We start from the raw sequence: 13,359 nt of genomic DNA on the forward strand, positions 1-13,359 counted from the left end.
AAAAAAAAATGGGCCAGGAGTTGGGGTTTGGGGGACGAAAGGTAGGCAAGAAAATGATGATTCTGTGCTCTGGGCAACAGGGAGGAGTAGCAGAACATGAGAGGACAGTGCATGAACAGAATAACCAGCAAAACCTCACACTTTCTCTGGTCTGGCCGAATTTATCTATTTACTTTCCACACAAACACCTCTAAGCACATATTCTTCTGCAAGACCGAGCTCTGTCTTAAGATCTCCACTCTCGATGAACCCACACAATCAGCCAGGGGAACCAGCAAAGCTGAAAGAGGGAACCAAGAGGACAATGAGAGGTATTCTTGCCTTGCCACATCTTACCAACCCAAATATCACCAACAATCAAAGTCTGAACTGCTCAACTCAGTCCAGTGGCATGGCACCACCAATATAGCACAGAAGTAGGTAAATAAGAGAAGCGAGAAGTGATTCCTGGATTGTGACTAAGCTACAACCCAGCAGAGTGTCTCTTCACTGCAGACCTCTATCCAGGTCCTCCCAGCTCTGGGTTTGGGAGTCTTCCTTGGTAGTTCCCTGGCTTCATGATAGACCACAACCATAAGTTGAATAAAGACTTTCCTCCCCAAGTTTCTTTTGGTCATGGTGCTTATCACAGCAATAGAAACTGAATCAAAACACTAGCTTTCTGTCAGATACTTGTACTGAATCTTATTTGAGAACTCTCACACATAAAATAGAGATTCCCTAAACATAAAGGTGAAATTTTAATTCCAAGAATTGAAATTTCAAAAATTGGAGAAAAAAAATAGAGTCTGACTCCTAGCTCTGCTTTTTGGAGAACTATGGGACTTGACTTTAGCTATTCAGTAACTTTGAAATGGTATAATACCTGTCTCTGACCTCTACATGCATGCCTGTACATATGCCACACATATACATACTACACGGGGGGGGGGGCGCACACACAAAAACTATTGCATTTGCCATTTAAGGCTAATAAAAATAAAAGGCCTTTTGGTAAATGCTAAATTCGTGTGTCATTTCCTAGCCTGCTCCACAGGGAGCATCCTCCTCATCTTCTTTTCCTCTGTGCTTGAGAAGGACAAGAGAAGAGAGTTTTTCCCCAATATTGTTACAGAGAAAGAAGATGGGAGTTGACAGTACATGGTATAAACTCACTTCCCCAAAGATCATAAAACAGGAAAATGTCCTGATATCTGTGTGTAAAGAATATAAGGAGTCCAGGCCTGGTGACACACACCTGTAAACCCTGCACTCACGCAGTACATGCAGGGGGATTTCTGCAAATGCAAACTAGCTTGGCCTGCATAGTGACTTTCAGGTCATCCAGAGTTGTGTAGCAAAATCATGTCTCAGAAATAAGTAAATAAATAAACAATCCAAGTGACTTGCTCACAGTCCCGGATGTCACAGGCCACTACTCTGATTGGACTTCTTTGTAGATCAGTAGAGATTCTGTAGTCTTAATACCACAGTGTGGTCTCTTTAGCTGTCTATTGCTGCCCTTCCCTATGGCCTTCCTCTCCTTCTGTAAGCAAGTGCACAAAGACCATGCAGCCTGAGTTTGGTGCATTATAATGAAGTTTCACATGTTTGTATTAAATCACCTTTGGAGAATAGAGTAACAGACCAAACGTCTCCATGAAATCGGTTCATTCCAAATTTCACTTAAATCCACAGCTATCCACCTCTGAAACAGAAGAAACTGAAGTGGAAATGGTTTGCAGAGCTTCTCTGGTGGTGTGCGAGCGCCACCTGATGCCCAGAGGCAGTGCCTTCAGCCTCAGACCTCTGAGGAAAACACAGATGATGGGAGGACTGCCCACCTTCACACTTGCTCTTCCTGGTTTTCCTATTTATGTCTATCTATGCAGAATACCTTCAATGTGCGTTTATACATATGTTAGCTAACCTTTCAAAAAATTCATGATGCCACAAAATGGCATCAAACTACCCAGCTGTCCCTTGGCTTCTGTGAAATTCTTAGTAAAATGTAATACATAATATCTGTCACAGTTTCTTAAAACCTTATGTAACTTTTATTTCCAGATCTTTTCTTATAGGAATTTTATTTTATACTAATGTCCTGAGTTTGGTCAAGGCACCATCTCCTATTTTAGGCATACTTTGTGTCTCTCATGTCTCCTCCACTCTGGTGCAGTCAGCCAATATTTGCAGAGCCTTCCCTAACCTTCTATGGATCATTAACTCAGGCCAGAAAATCTCCAGGTCACCAAAGCCATGGGAAGTATAGAAAATGCTGCGTTGGCGCCTAAGAAGTCCAAGGAAAGTGATGTGGAAACAGTAAGGAAGGAATTCCTTGCTCATCCACAGATGTGTGAGCAACCACAACCTCTCTGTTTCTGGTGCCACATTCCTGGTGAGAACTTACAAGTGAGATAACCACCTCAGAAATACTTTTGAATGGAACCGACCAAGATAAAGAATGTCAAATTCTTTTCAAAAACCTAAAATAGAATCTGATTTAACTAATTGGATTGACAATGAAGAGCGTTTTTGTTAATTAATCACGTGGTGGTGTAGTCTGCAAAGCAATAACACTAAAGCTTCAAAATGGTGTTTGAAGTGCGAATACACTGTAGATACACTGTGCAACAATCTGGTTGCTGTATTGTTTGCAATTACTTAAACTTATGGTTTAAAATTTCTAGATGACAAATATGAAGGTAAGAGGAAAACACAATCTTTCAAATTACCTGGGGGTAATACAGGCTAAAAACAGAGAGGCAAACACTGTACAGTAGCATTAAAGTGGAAGTTACCCAAGCCAGGTTCTAGCTGTCAGTCTGAACAGTCCTTAAACCTGGATCAGAGGGAAGCTCCAGTACAACAGCCACCCTCGGGACACTGGACTTTTATAGCCTTACCCCAACTTTTCTGTTCATTCATAAATATTTTCTGCTCGATCAATTGCTTATATCCTTGACTTTCCTTTTACTTAATGTCATTCTTTTACAAACCATATACCCACATCTCAACCTCCACTGTTTCCCCTTTCATAGTATACAGGGCTCCAAACTACCTTTCATAGACCACTACAGTTGATGACAGACTTCCTTTAGAAGGATTCGTGGCCAAAAACGTAGTTCATTCTCAATGTTCTACCCTCCTTCCTAGAGACTTACAATCCATAATTAATTGTATCCATACTAGGCTAATTGATGTACCCACGTCTGTGGTATCCACCACCAATGCCTAGCAAGTACCTGCTAAACATGACTTAAATGAGTCAGAATATCAGAGACCTTACATATAAAGTTGTTTGTGAAATAGAGAATCCATTCTCAAATAATTTCATACCAGATCCCTCCCTCCCTCCCTCCCTCCCTCCCTCCCTCCCTCCCTCCCTCCCTCCCTCCCTCCCTCCCTCCCTCCCTCCCTCCTCTCTCTCTCTCTCTCTCTCTCTCTCTCTCTCTCTCTCTCTCTCTCTCTCTCGTGTGTGTGTGTGTGTGTGTGTGTGTGTGTGTGTGTGTGTGTGTGTCCTACTAAAATGCTGTTTCCTTCTCCTGGTGGCTCCTATTGCCTCGGGCATACCCTACTTAAAGAGTGCATAGAAGATGGTAGGAATGCTCATTACCTGCCCACCTTCACACCTGCTCTTCCTGTTTTTCCTATTTATGTTCCTATATTCAGAATTCCTTCAGTGTGCTTTTTACTTATATTATCCAGCCTTCAAAAAAACTTATGAAAGGATTGCTATAATTTTTTCAGATATTCTAGGATAAAATTGAGATTTAGAAATGTGATATAGGTCCTTCACTTGCTTAGTTAGAAGTATTTTATATCATTTGTGGCTATTGTAAAGGGTGATGTATCTCTGATTTCCTTCTCAGCTTCTTTGTCCATTGTATATAGGAGGGCTACTGATTTCTTTGAGTTGATCTTGTATCCTGCTATGTTGCTGAAGGTGTTTATAAGCAGTATCAGTTCCTTGGTTGAATTTTGGGGGTTACTCATGTATACTATCATGTCATCTGCAAATAGGGAAAGCTTGACTTCTTTCTTTCCAATTTGTATCCCCTTTATCTCCTTATGTTGTCTTATTGCTCTGGCTAGAACTTCAAATACTATATTGAGTAAGTATGGGGAGAGTGGACAGCCTTGCCTTGTTCCTGATTTTAGTGGACTCGCTTTGAGTTTCTCTCCATTTAATTTGATGTTGACTGTTGGCTTGCTGTAAATTGCCTTTATTATGTTTAGGTATGTTCCCTGTATTCCTGATCACTCCAAGACCTTTATCATGAAGGGGTGTTGGATTTTGGATTTTGTCAAATACCTTTTCTGCATCTAGTGAGATGATCATGTGGTTTTTTTCTTTGAGTTTGTTTATATGGCGTATTACATTGATAGAAATTTCCCAAATTTCCATTAACTAGTTAAATACAGCCTTATTTAGGTCCTGGTTTCATCTAGATGCAGATATGGGGATGTAATCCTTTTTTCAGACCAACACAAAACTAGAGCTGAGTAATAATGGAGTAGTAATAAAAAAATAACATTTGTCTGCCTGAGATAAATGCTTTCTCAAGGATGTTATAGAGTCCTATAGGAAATGACTTATCATTCTACACAAGCTCCATACTTTTTTTAATGTCTATAACTTTAAAGTTTATGTCTAATTTTCTTTAAGCATGCAACAATTCCCACAAGATGTTCATGACAAACAGTTGCTCAGCAACAACATCTTTACATCAGCTCCTGCCCCAGGCATCTAAGATCAATGAACGTGGTATCTAAGCAGCTTATACAAATTCTTCTTTTTGCCTTTAAAGAAGTTCTTCTGCTTCATTGTCTTTAAATACATCCCAGCAGGTAAAGTAAGTTGGAGAACCAAAAGTACCTTCCTAAGTAGGATCATTATTCTTTGGGGGACCTCTGTGCGTTATTCGCATTGACATTAGAAAGGCGGTTCTTTCATCCCTAGTTTCCTCATCAGAAAATAAAAGAGATAGAACTAGGCTCTGTTTGAGCCCTTTCCTGTTTTGTTTAATCAGGGCTGAGCGGGAGCAGATAGAGGCATGGAGAACGCTGCTTGCCTAACTTTTCTCCAAGCCAACCCTATGGTAGTGCCCAGAACAGTTTCCAAGTACAGCTTGAATCTCCTGGGTTACTCCTTCATTTCACAGTTCCAAGGGTTCTCTTTTGTCTTACATACAACCTGAATGCAGCCATGGGGAAAAGTCAACCCTCTGAAGACAGGAGGACAGTGCATACCTGTGGCCATGGATAAAGGAAAGTACAGTCAATAAGCAGGGACTCTTGAAGCACAGCAGACACAAGGCATTCCTAATGTTTGCTAAGAATCCATAACAAGTGACAAAGTAATCTGGATATAACACCAAGTTTTTACTCTCCTTTAAAAAAAAAAAGATGTCTGTGAGTGAAAACTACCAATTCAAGTCCATATAGACACATAGTCAGTGTTAGAGGATGCACCTCTGCATAAAGGTCGTCATTCCGATTAAGCTGCCTATAACCAGCATCTCAAAATACTTACATTCTGATTTCCTACCCACATTCCATTTTTTAGGTCTCAGAAATTGAATGTCTTATTCCACGTACCTTTATTTTGGGGCTGTAGAGATTTTTAGTACTCATGTGTTGAGAATTGTCAATATTTCATGTTGTAAGTCAAGACAATTATCATGCTTCAAGGGGAGTATGATGCCAGTATGTTGATTCTAAAATGGAGTGTACACATAGGGAGCCAGTGCCAAGAATCCTAAGAAAGGATTTTCCAAAAATCACCACTCTCTCCTTCATACCCACCACCTTGACTTCCTCTTTGAAGCCACCATGGCATTCCAGGAGCATCTATGTATTACTTCCTTGTTGTTTGCTGTGATGAATATAATGACCAAAACAACTCACAGAATCAAGAGTTCTTTTAGCTTAAAGTTCCAGAGGGGCAGTCCTTAATGGCAAGAAAGGTGCAGCAGCAGAGAGGTGTTCAGAGCAGGAAGCTCTTGAGAGACCACATCTTCAACAACAAACATGAGGCAGAGACCTTGAACTGGAAGTGGGTGAGGCTGTAAATTTTCAAAGGCTGCCCACACAGGGATACACTTCTCCCGGCACGGCTCCATCTCCTGAAGGTACGAAAACCTAACCAAACAGCAAAGAAGTGTTCGAGTACATGTACTATGATGGACGTCTCTCTCTCTCTCTCTCTCTCTCTCTCTCTCTCTCTCTCTCTCTCTCTCTCTCTCTCTCTCTCTCCCAAACCACCAGAATGTGTCTCCTCCCTTCATATCTATAAATCATGACCTCCACTGCTATGCTTTTCCTCACATATGCCAACATCTGCTCTTAGCCTAAATTTCTCATAGTACCTCAACATATAAAAAACTATATAGAAAACAAATGTACTTTTCTTGTATAAAATAATTTTGTTCATACCCTCTTTGAATAGAGTTAAAGATTTATTTGATGGCATTCCAATGAATATTCTCATTTGAAACCAGATTGAGTTAGAAAAATGGTTATACAGCCCATTGGTTCTCCTTACATTGTATCAGGGTTCGAAGACGGCTAGTTCATAAACTATTGACTTTACTTGGCACAACATCCATGAGGAATGATTTTGAACAGTGTTTAGCAAAATGATAACCTAAAGTTTACAGAGCTACTATTAAAATATTTTACTACAAATACCTTGCAAAAATACTAATAGATTCAATTATTCAGTCTTGAGTGGATCAGAGACTTGTTTCATCTAGGCTATGTGCTTCTAAGGTTAAATATCTATCTACCTACCTATCTATCTATCCACCTATCTACCTATCCATCTGTCTATCTATCTATCTATCTATCTATCTATCTATCTATCTACCTATCTATCTATGTACCCATCTATCTATCTGTCCTCCAAATAAAACTTATTCATCTTAAATTTACATGTTTTATAATGTTAACTTGTTCTCATGGTCATCCTTACCTTCAAAATGCAGGAAAAAAAAAAACACAAAGAAATGACTAGCTAAATAAATCCACCCACTAGAAGGGCCAAAGACATGGCTCAGTGAGTAAAATGTAAATACAGGGATGTAGCAGTTCTTATTAATAAAATCAAACCTGAAGCCAGTTATTTGGGTGAATGCTGGAAGATCAGAGAAGCAGAACAAGCCACGGCTTCCTCACCTTGCCAGTTCCTCAGCTGATCCTGTTTTCTCAGACTGGAAGCCTCTGAATCCTCATATCCAAATGGCTCTCAGCTGAACTGTGCTGCTAGAAGCCTAAAAGTTTAACCAGCTAAATGTTTAACCAGGTAAAAGCTTAACCAGCCAAATGCTTCTAGTTTCTGGTCTCCACACCTTATATATCTTTCTAATTTTGCCATCACTCCCTGGGATTAAAGGCTCAGTTCTTGGGATTAAAGGCTTGTATCACCATGCCTGGCTGTTTCCAATATGGCTCTGAACTCAGAGAACCAGAGGGATATCTGCCTCTGGAATGCTGGGATTAAAGGTGTGTGCTACCACTGCCTATCTCTCTACGTTTAATATTGTGGCTGTCCTGTTCTCTGATACCAGATAAGTTTATTAGGGTGCACAATATTTTGGGGAACACAATACCACACAGGGACATGAGTTCAATCCCTAGAGTGCACATTAAAAAACATCTGGGTACAGTGACATGCACGTGTAATCCTCGCACTGGATGGAAGCAGAAGCATCTCCCGGGCTTGCTGTCTGGCTAGTCTAGTCTACTGAGTGAGTTCTAGGCCAATGAAAGACTGTCTCAAAAAACAAAAAATGTATTATCAGGCTGTCCTCTGAACTCCGTGTGTGTGTGTGTGTGTGTGTGTGTGTAGATGCATGTGCACATGAAGTGTACATGCACATAAGCATGCATACAGACATACACACACACACACATAAAGAAATAAATGTCCTTGCTATGAGGGCTGGTAACCTGTTGCACAATCCCACCATTATTTCTCTAGAGAAGTAAATGACTCTTGCTAGGGATAATGTTGTCCTGGGTTTAATGAGTTGGTACAGCTTGATCTGCAAAGTTCCTCCCACCCTAGGTGATGAGAACAGTGTTAGAGAGAAGTATGTTACAAAGCAGGGGAGAGCTGGCCTCATCTTTCCGCCCCCTCTCCTCTTGGATATATTCTCAGACAAGTGTGTGGAAGAGAAAGAGCAAGGACCACAGCCTCAGGTGTCCAGGCCACCATGAGGACCTGACTTAGAGACTGTATATGTATATGTCCTGCATATCCCCACTGAATGAAGATGATGGCAGACTTAGTTTATCTGAGGGGGTAAAATAAGAAGCAACAATTAAGAAAGAAGGGTAAAATGGAGAAAACAGTGAGTTTCAAAAACATGACGATCAACAACAAAAATTGGGTGCTGAGAAACACCTAGTAGCCTATGTAGTTACACAAACAAGCACAAGCAGACACCAGAGACTTAAACAGGATGTGGCCAAGATGCTCTTCAGACAGGTATGTTTGGTGTGCAGAGACCCATCAGGTTATACTCTCATGGCATGTGCACTTTTGTCCATGAACATTTATACTTAAGATTTGGAAGGCAAAAGCCTAAGGTCAGTAGTTCCCATATGGGCTAAAGTAGATTCCACCTGATTAGAGACAGCCATCACTTTATGAATTCAAATGCTTCACAGAGAAAACATGCAAATCTAAACCTTGGGGGGTGGAAATCCAAGAATCCTGCCCTGATCTTTGGTCAGATGGTGACGATTTAAACAAACACTAATCCTGCAGCTGTCTTCATATTTTTGAACTCTTCACACCCAGGCCAGGTGGAAGTATCGTACCATACACCTGTAATACTGTCTCCAACAGATTATTTTACAAGATAAGATACACTTAAAAAGCAATCCAGCCTAACAGGCAAGAAGGGCTTGTTTTTCTTCTCAGATTTTACTCTTTCATACCTAATCAACAGAGACGAGACGGTCTCAAAGAACAACAGTCATTTGAGATGCACTAATTCAGGGAAAATGCTCTCTAGAGACAAGAGGCGTGTGAAAGCATTGCATGTATCATTTGAGTCCACCATTACCTCAGCTTTTCTATTTTTTCTTTTAATTTACACCCAACGCTCCTAACACCCACAGCACAATGAGTGCTCAACACCAAGGTAAAAACAAATCTCCCTCCCTATACATCCCCATTTTTCCTGAAAATTGAAATAAACTATTACTAATTGCTTTATATTTCAAGTGAGCATTTTTGTTTTGTTTTGTTTTTAAAATGAGAATCTGGGTTTTTTACAAGTACAGACAGTAGAAATACAATAAAAATGAAACAGTTATAAAATCTTCCTGGAGACCTGTGGAATCAACTACATGCTCATTAGTGAGTAGATGGATTTTAATGAATAGAAAAATCTGTTTCTTCAGTGGTATGAGTCTATAATATATACAATGCTTTGATCACATGTTCTGACACATTTTTTTACAGACTTTGAAAGGACAATACTCAACTTCATATGGAAAAACAAACAAACAAAAAACCCAGGATAACTAAAACAACCCTGTACAATAAAATAACATCCAGAGATATCACCTATATCAAGCTATACTACAGAGATATATTAATAAAAACCACATAATATTTGCATAAAAACAGACAGGCTGTTCAGTGGAATCAGATCAAAGACCCAAACATAAATCCACATACCTATGGACACTTGATTTTTTTTTAATAAAGAAGCTAGAAATACACGAAGGAATAAAGAAAGCATTTTCAACAAATGGTGCGAATCTAACTGGACGTCAGTAAGTAGAATAATGCAAATAGATCTGTATCTGAACAAAACTCAAGTCCAAGTGGATCAAAGCTCTCAACATAAAACCAGACACACTGAACCTGATAGAACAGAAAGTGGGGAATAGCCTTGAACATTGAGTGAATGTTTTAAAAATATTAAGTTTCTCCATTGGCGTGATATGAAAAGTGGGCCCTTTGAATGTGTGCCAAGTCATCAGGCTGACAGTCAGTTGGTAAAGCAATGTCTCAAAGAAGCATACAGAGCACTAATCCTGTCTCCTGGACATGGCAACTTCCTCCTATCAGGATGAGTAACTTTACATCCCAAGCCTGGTAATAAACGGAACATACAAGGCTATAATACAAAAACGTTAGACTTATTGCCAATCAGGATCAAGTGGGGCAGTAAACCATCAAGATAAGAGATATGAAAGACACCTGCTTAGGCTCTTAGGGATTTCTTGCTAGTGTCTGGGAGAAAAAAAGAGCAGATATCAAACAATCTAGTCTTCCTGTTCAAATTTCAGGTAATGGAACAAAGTTCCCCACTAAAGCACGTGAGGGCAAAACAATGTTCCAAGCTTTATGAAAAGCTTGAGCACTAAATGACTAGAGAAACACTGGCATGGACATCACTTATATATTAAAGCATAATGTGGGCTTTCTGGTGTCATTTTTTTAAAATATGTTTTTGATCTAATAAAATCTGAATGGACAAACATTTTTGAATGGTCATGATGTAACAAGAGCTAAGTCCATGAAATACAGGGTGGAGAAAGAAGAGAAATAGAGGCTATTTCTGTACACAAGTCATTTAAAGTATAAGTCCTCTGGTGCCACATCGATTTGGCTTATGTAATCCTAGAACAATGCTAATGAGTCAAAGTTTTTAAAATGAGCAAATAATGAAATTAAGCAATTGCTTGTGTTGTGTGATTCCATTTATAGGAGGTACTCAGAGTGTGTCCATTCATAGAGACAGAATGAACACAAAGCAGACTATACCAGGGCGCTAGCAGGAGGGGAGAACAAAAAGTTGTTTAATGGTATAGAGTTCCTGTCTAGTGGGAGAGGGGAAGGTTTTGAAAATGTATTTGATGATAGTTGCACCAAATTGTGAACGTTTTCAGTGCCGCTAAATTGTATGGCTAAAATGGCAAATTTTTGTTGTATTTTATTACATTTTTAAAAGCCAATGATAACTTTTAAACTAAAATAAGCCTTGAGGGTTTGACTAGACTGGAACAGTGAATTGTAGTCCAAAGAGGCTATGATTATCTTTATTTAACAGTTAGCTGCTCTAGCATCTCAGAATGTTGGCGGCCCAGAAAGGAGGTGGTACTGTTGTTGGCTGGTTGATTTTTCAGGTGACAGAAGCCCTTTCCCCACCTGAGATGGTACATTTCCTAGTACAGAGTTCCACTTTATGTGAAAGACTATCCCATACCCTTGAAGATCGAAGCCCCAAACACCCTTTGGTCTCAAATAACCCAGTGAGGTTAGGTTATCAGTTTCCATTTCTATAAATTAAAGCGCTGGGACTGTATGATTTGTGGTTCTACCAGCTCTGTAGTTCCATGATTCTAAGGAATGCTTTTCTCTGAATTGTTCCAATTTAAGTACAAGGAAGAAAAAAATGTGTGTGCGTGCGTGCACGAGCGCGCACGCACACACACACACACACACACACACACACACACACACACACATGCGCGCGCACACAATTTCTTTAACTATCTATGTTCTCTTTTGGATTCTTCAGGTTTGCCCTATTTTCCCCCAGAGGATCAGGGCCAGCTTCCTAAAAGTGACAGTTAACAGAAAGCTTGGAGAAGACATCACTTTGAACTTTTAGTAGCTAACTTTCAAAGGGGGCATACTAGCTCACTCATATAATCCTAGCACTCAGGAGGCTAAGGCAGGATTTAAAGTCCCAGGTAACCCTGGACTGCATAGAAAGACCCTGTCTCAAAAAGAAAAAGAAGGGGGTGCATTTTTCTTGTTGTTGTGTTATTTTATTTTCTTTTAAAGCAAAAATCCTACACTAATGACTCATTTTTTTTTATCATTGGCATAGTACAGCTGTTCAGAACCAAGTCATAAGGTAATGGTACCTATTTCCCTGTCTTGGGTTAGTTTGGTTATTAAAAGCAACCTGATTACTCCAGGATAGGAAAAGATAAAAGCATGGACACACAACATTTTGTGACTACCTTCTATTAGAAGCAACACGGGGCAGTGTTGGTGCTCCTTCCCACCCCGAAGAGCTACGGAAACTAAGTGCATTCTACTCAGCCATTCAAGGCTGCTGCAAAGAAAATTCTTTAAAATTTTTTTGGCATTTAAGGGATTTCAAGTACTACAACAACTTATATCACTTCAAAGAAGTAACATATGGCCAGATCTTAAAAATATTTTTCATAAAATGGCTAGGAGGAGTTCAGTTTTAAGGCAGGTTTTCAGTAGAAGTCTTGGATTTTGCTGTATGGTGTCATTAATCAGTCTGAGTAACTCACTGGTTAATCAAGACATCAGTCTAATGAGAAATAACATCTACTCCCCCAAAAGGCTAAAACTTCAGTGTGTGTGTGTGTGTGTGTGTGTGTGTGTGTGTGTGTCTGTCTGTCTGTCTGTCTATCTGTCTGTGTGTTTGTGCATGTGTGAATGTGTACTCCTGTATGTTTGTGAAGGCCATAAAACAATAAGAACAAATTATATTCAAAATTAAAAGAAAAAATCATATAAAGAAGATAGACAAAATATTATTTAATGACCACATAGTTATCTGATACAATCCTTCCTAGTACATAAAAAGGGATTATAAACAAGCTTACAGCATACAATTTTTTAAAATTCAAAGGCAAAATTTACAGATAAAAGCTATGTACAGACATTGTTTTCTACCTTTATGACCCTCAGAGTTCATAGGTGAGTGCCACTGCTAACAGTTGAGATTTTTATGGGAGAGAAACAACCTCACAGGGTAATTTAGTCATTACTGATGACTAAAACAATACATCTATTTGGATCTCCTCTTCCATGTGCCATTTCCTCTGTGCTGTTCCCTAAGTCCATTCAACATTACTTCCCCTCCCAAACACCATTAGGCCTCTGCTTGCTGCCAAACTGTGGTCTCAGGTAGCTCTACTAGGGAAAGACAATAAGGAAAAGCATAGTAACATGGCTCTAAAGGATGCTGGCATCTTCACTACCCTCCCTGCTCTTGCCTCATCCCTTGGTATTGGCCCTTTCCTCCACCCATAGTGAACTGTTTTCTTATACTTCCATGTTTGGTACTACTGACTCCTCCAATCTTCCATCTAGAAGAGCTTTCCTGCTCATAGGTTACATCTTCCTCTTAATGTTGTGGCTTAACTGTGCATCTTCACTCAGATCTACTCCAGAAATCGTAACACCCTCTGTATGGCTCCCAGAGCTGGGTTTGGTATTTTGCTTATACATTAATGTATGTATCCATACATAATTTGTGTGCACACATTTATCACTTACCACAGTGAATAGCTGCCATATCAGTGTTGCCATGTCTTGTACTGTCTGCTTTTACATCCACCTCAGTACTGCTATGTCTCACT

This window comes from Peromyscus maniculatus, chromosome 19 (assembly GCF_049852395.1).
Source record: "Peromyscus maniculatus bairdii isolate BWxNUB_F1_BW_parent chromosome 19, HU_Pman_BW_mat_3.1, whole genome shotgun sequence".
NCBI classification, from domain to species: domain Eukaryota; kingdom Metazoa; phylum Chordata; class Mammalia; order Rodentia; family Cricetidae; genus Peromyscus; species Peromyscus maniculatus.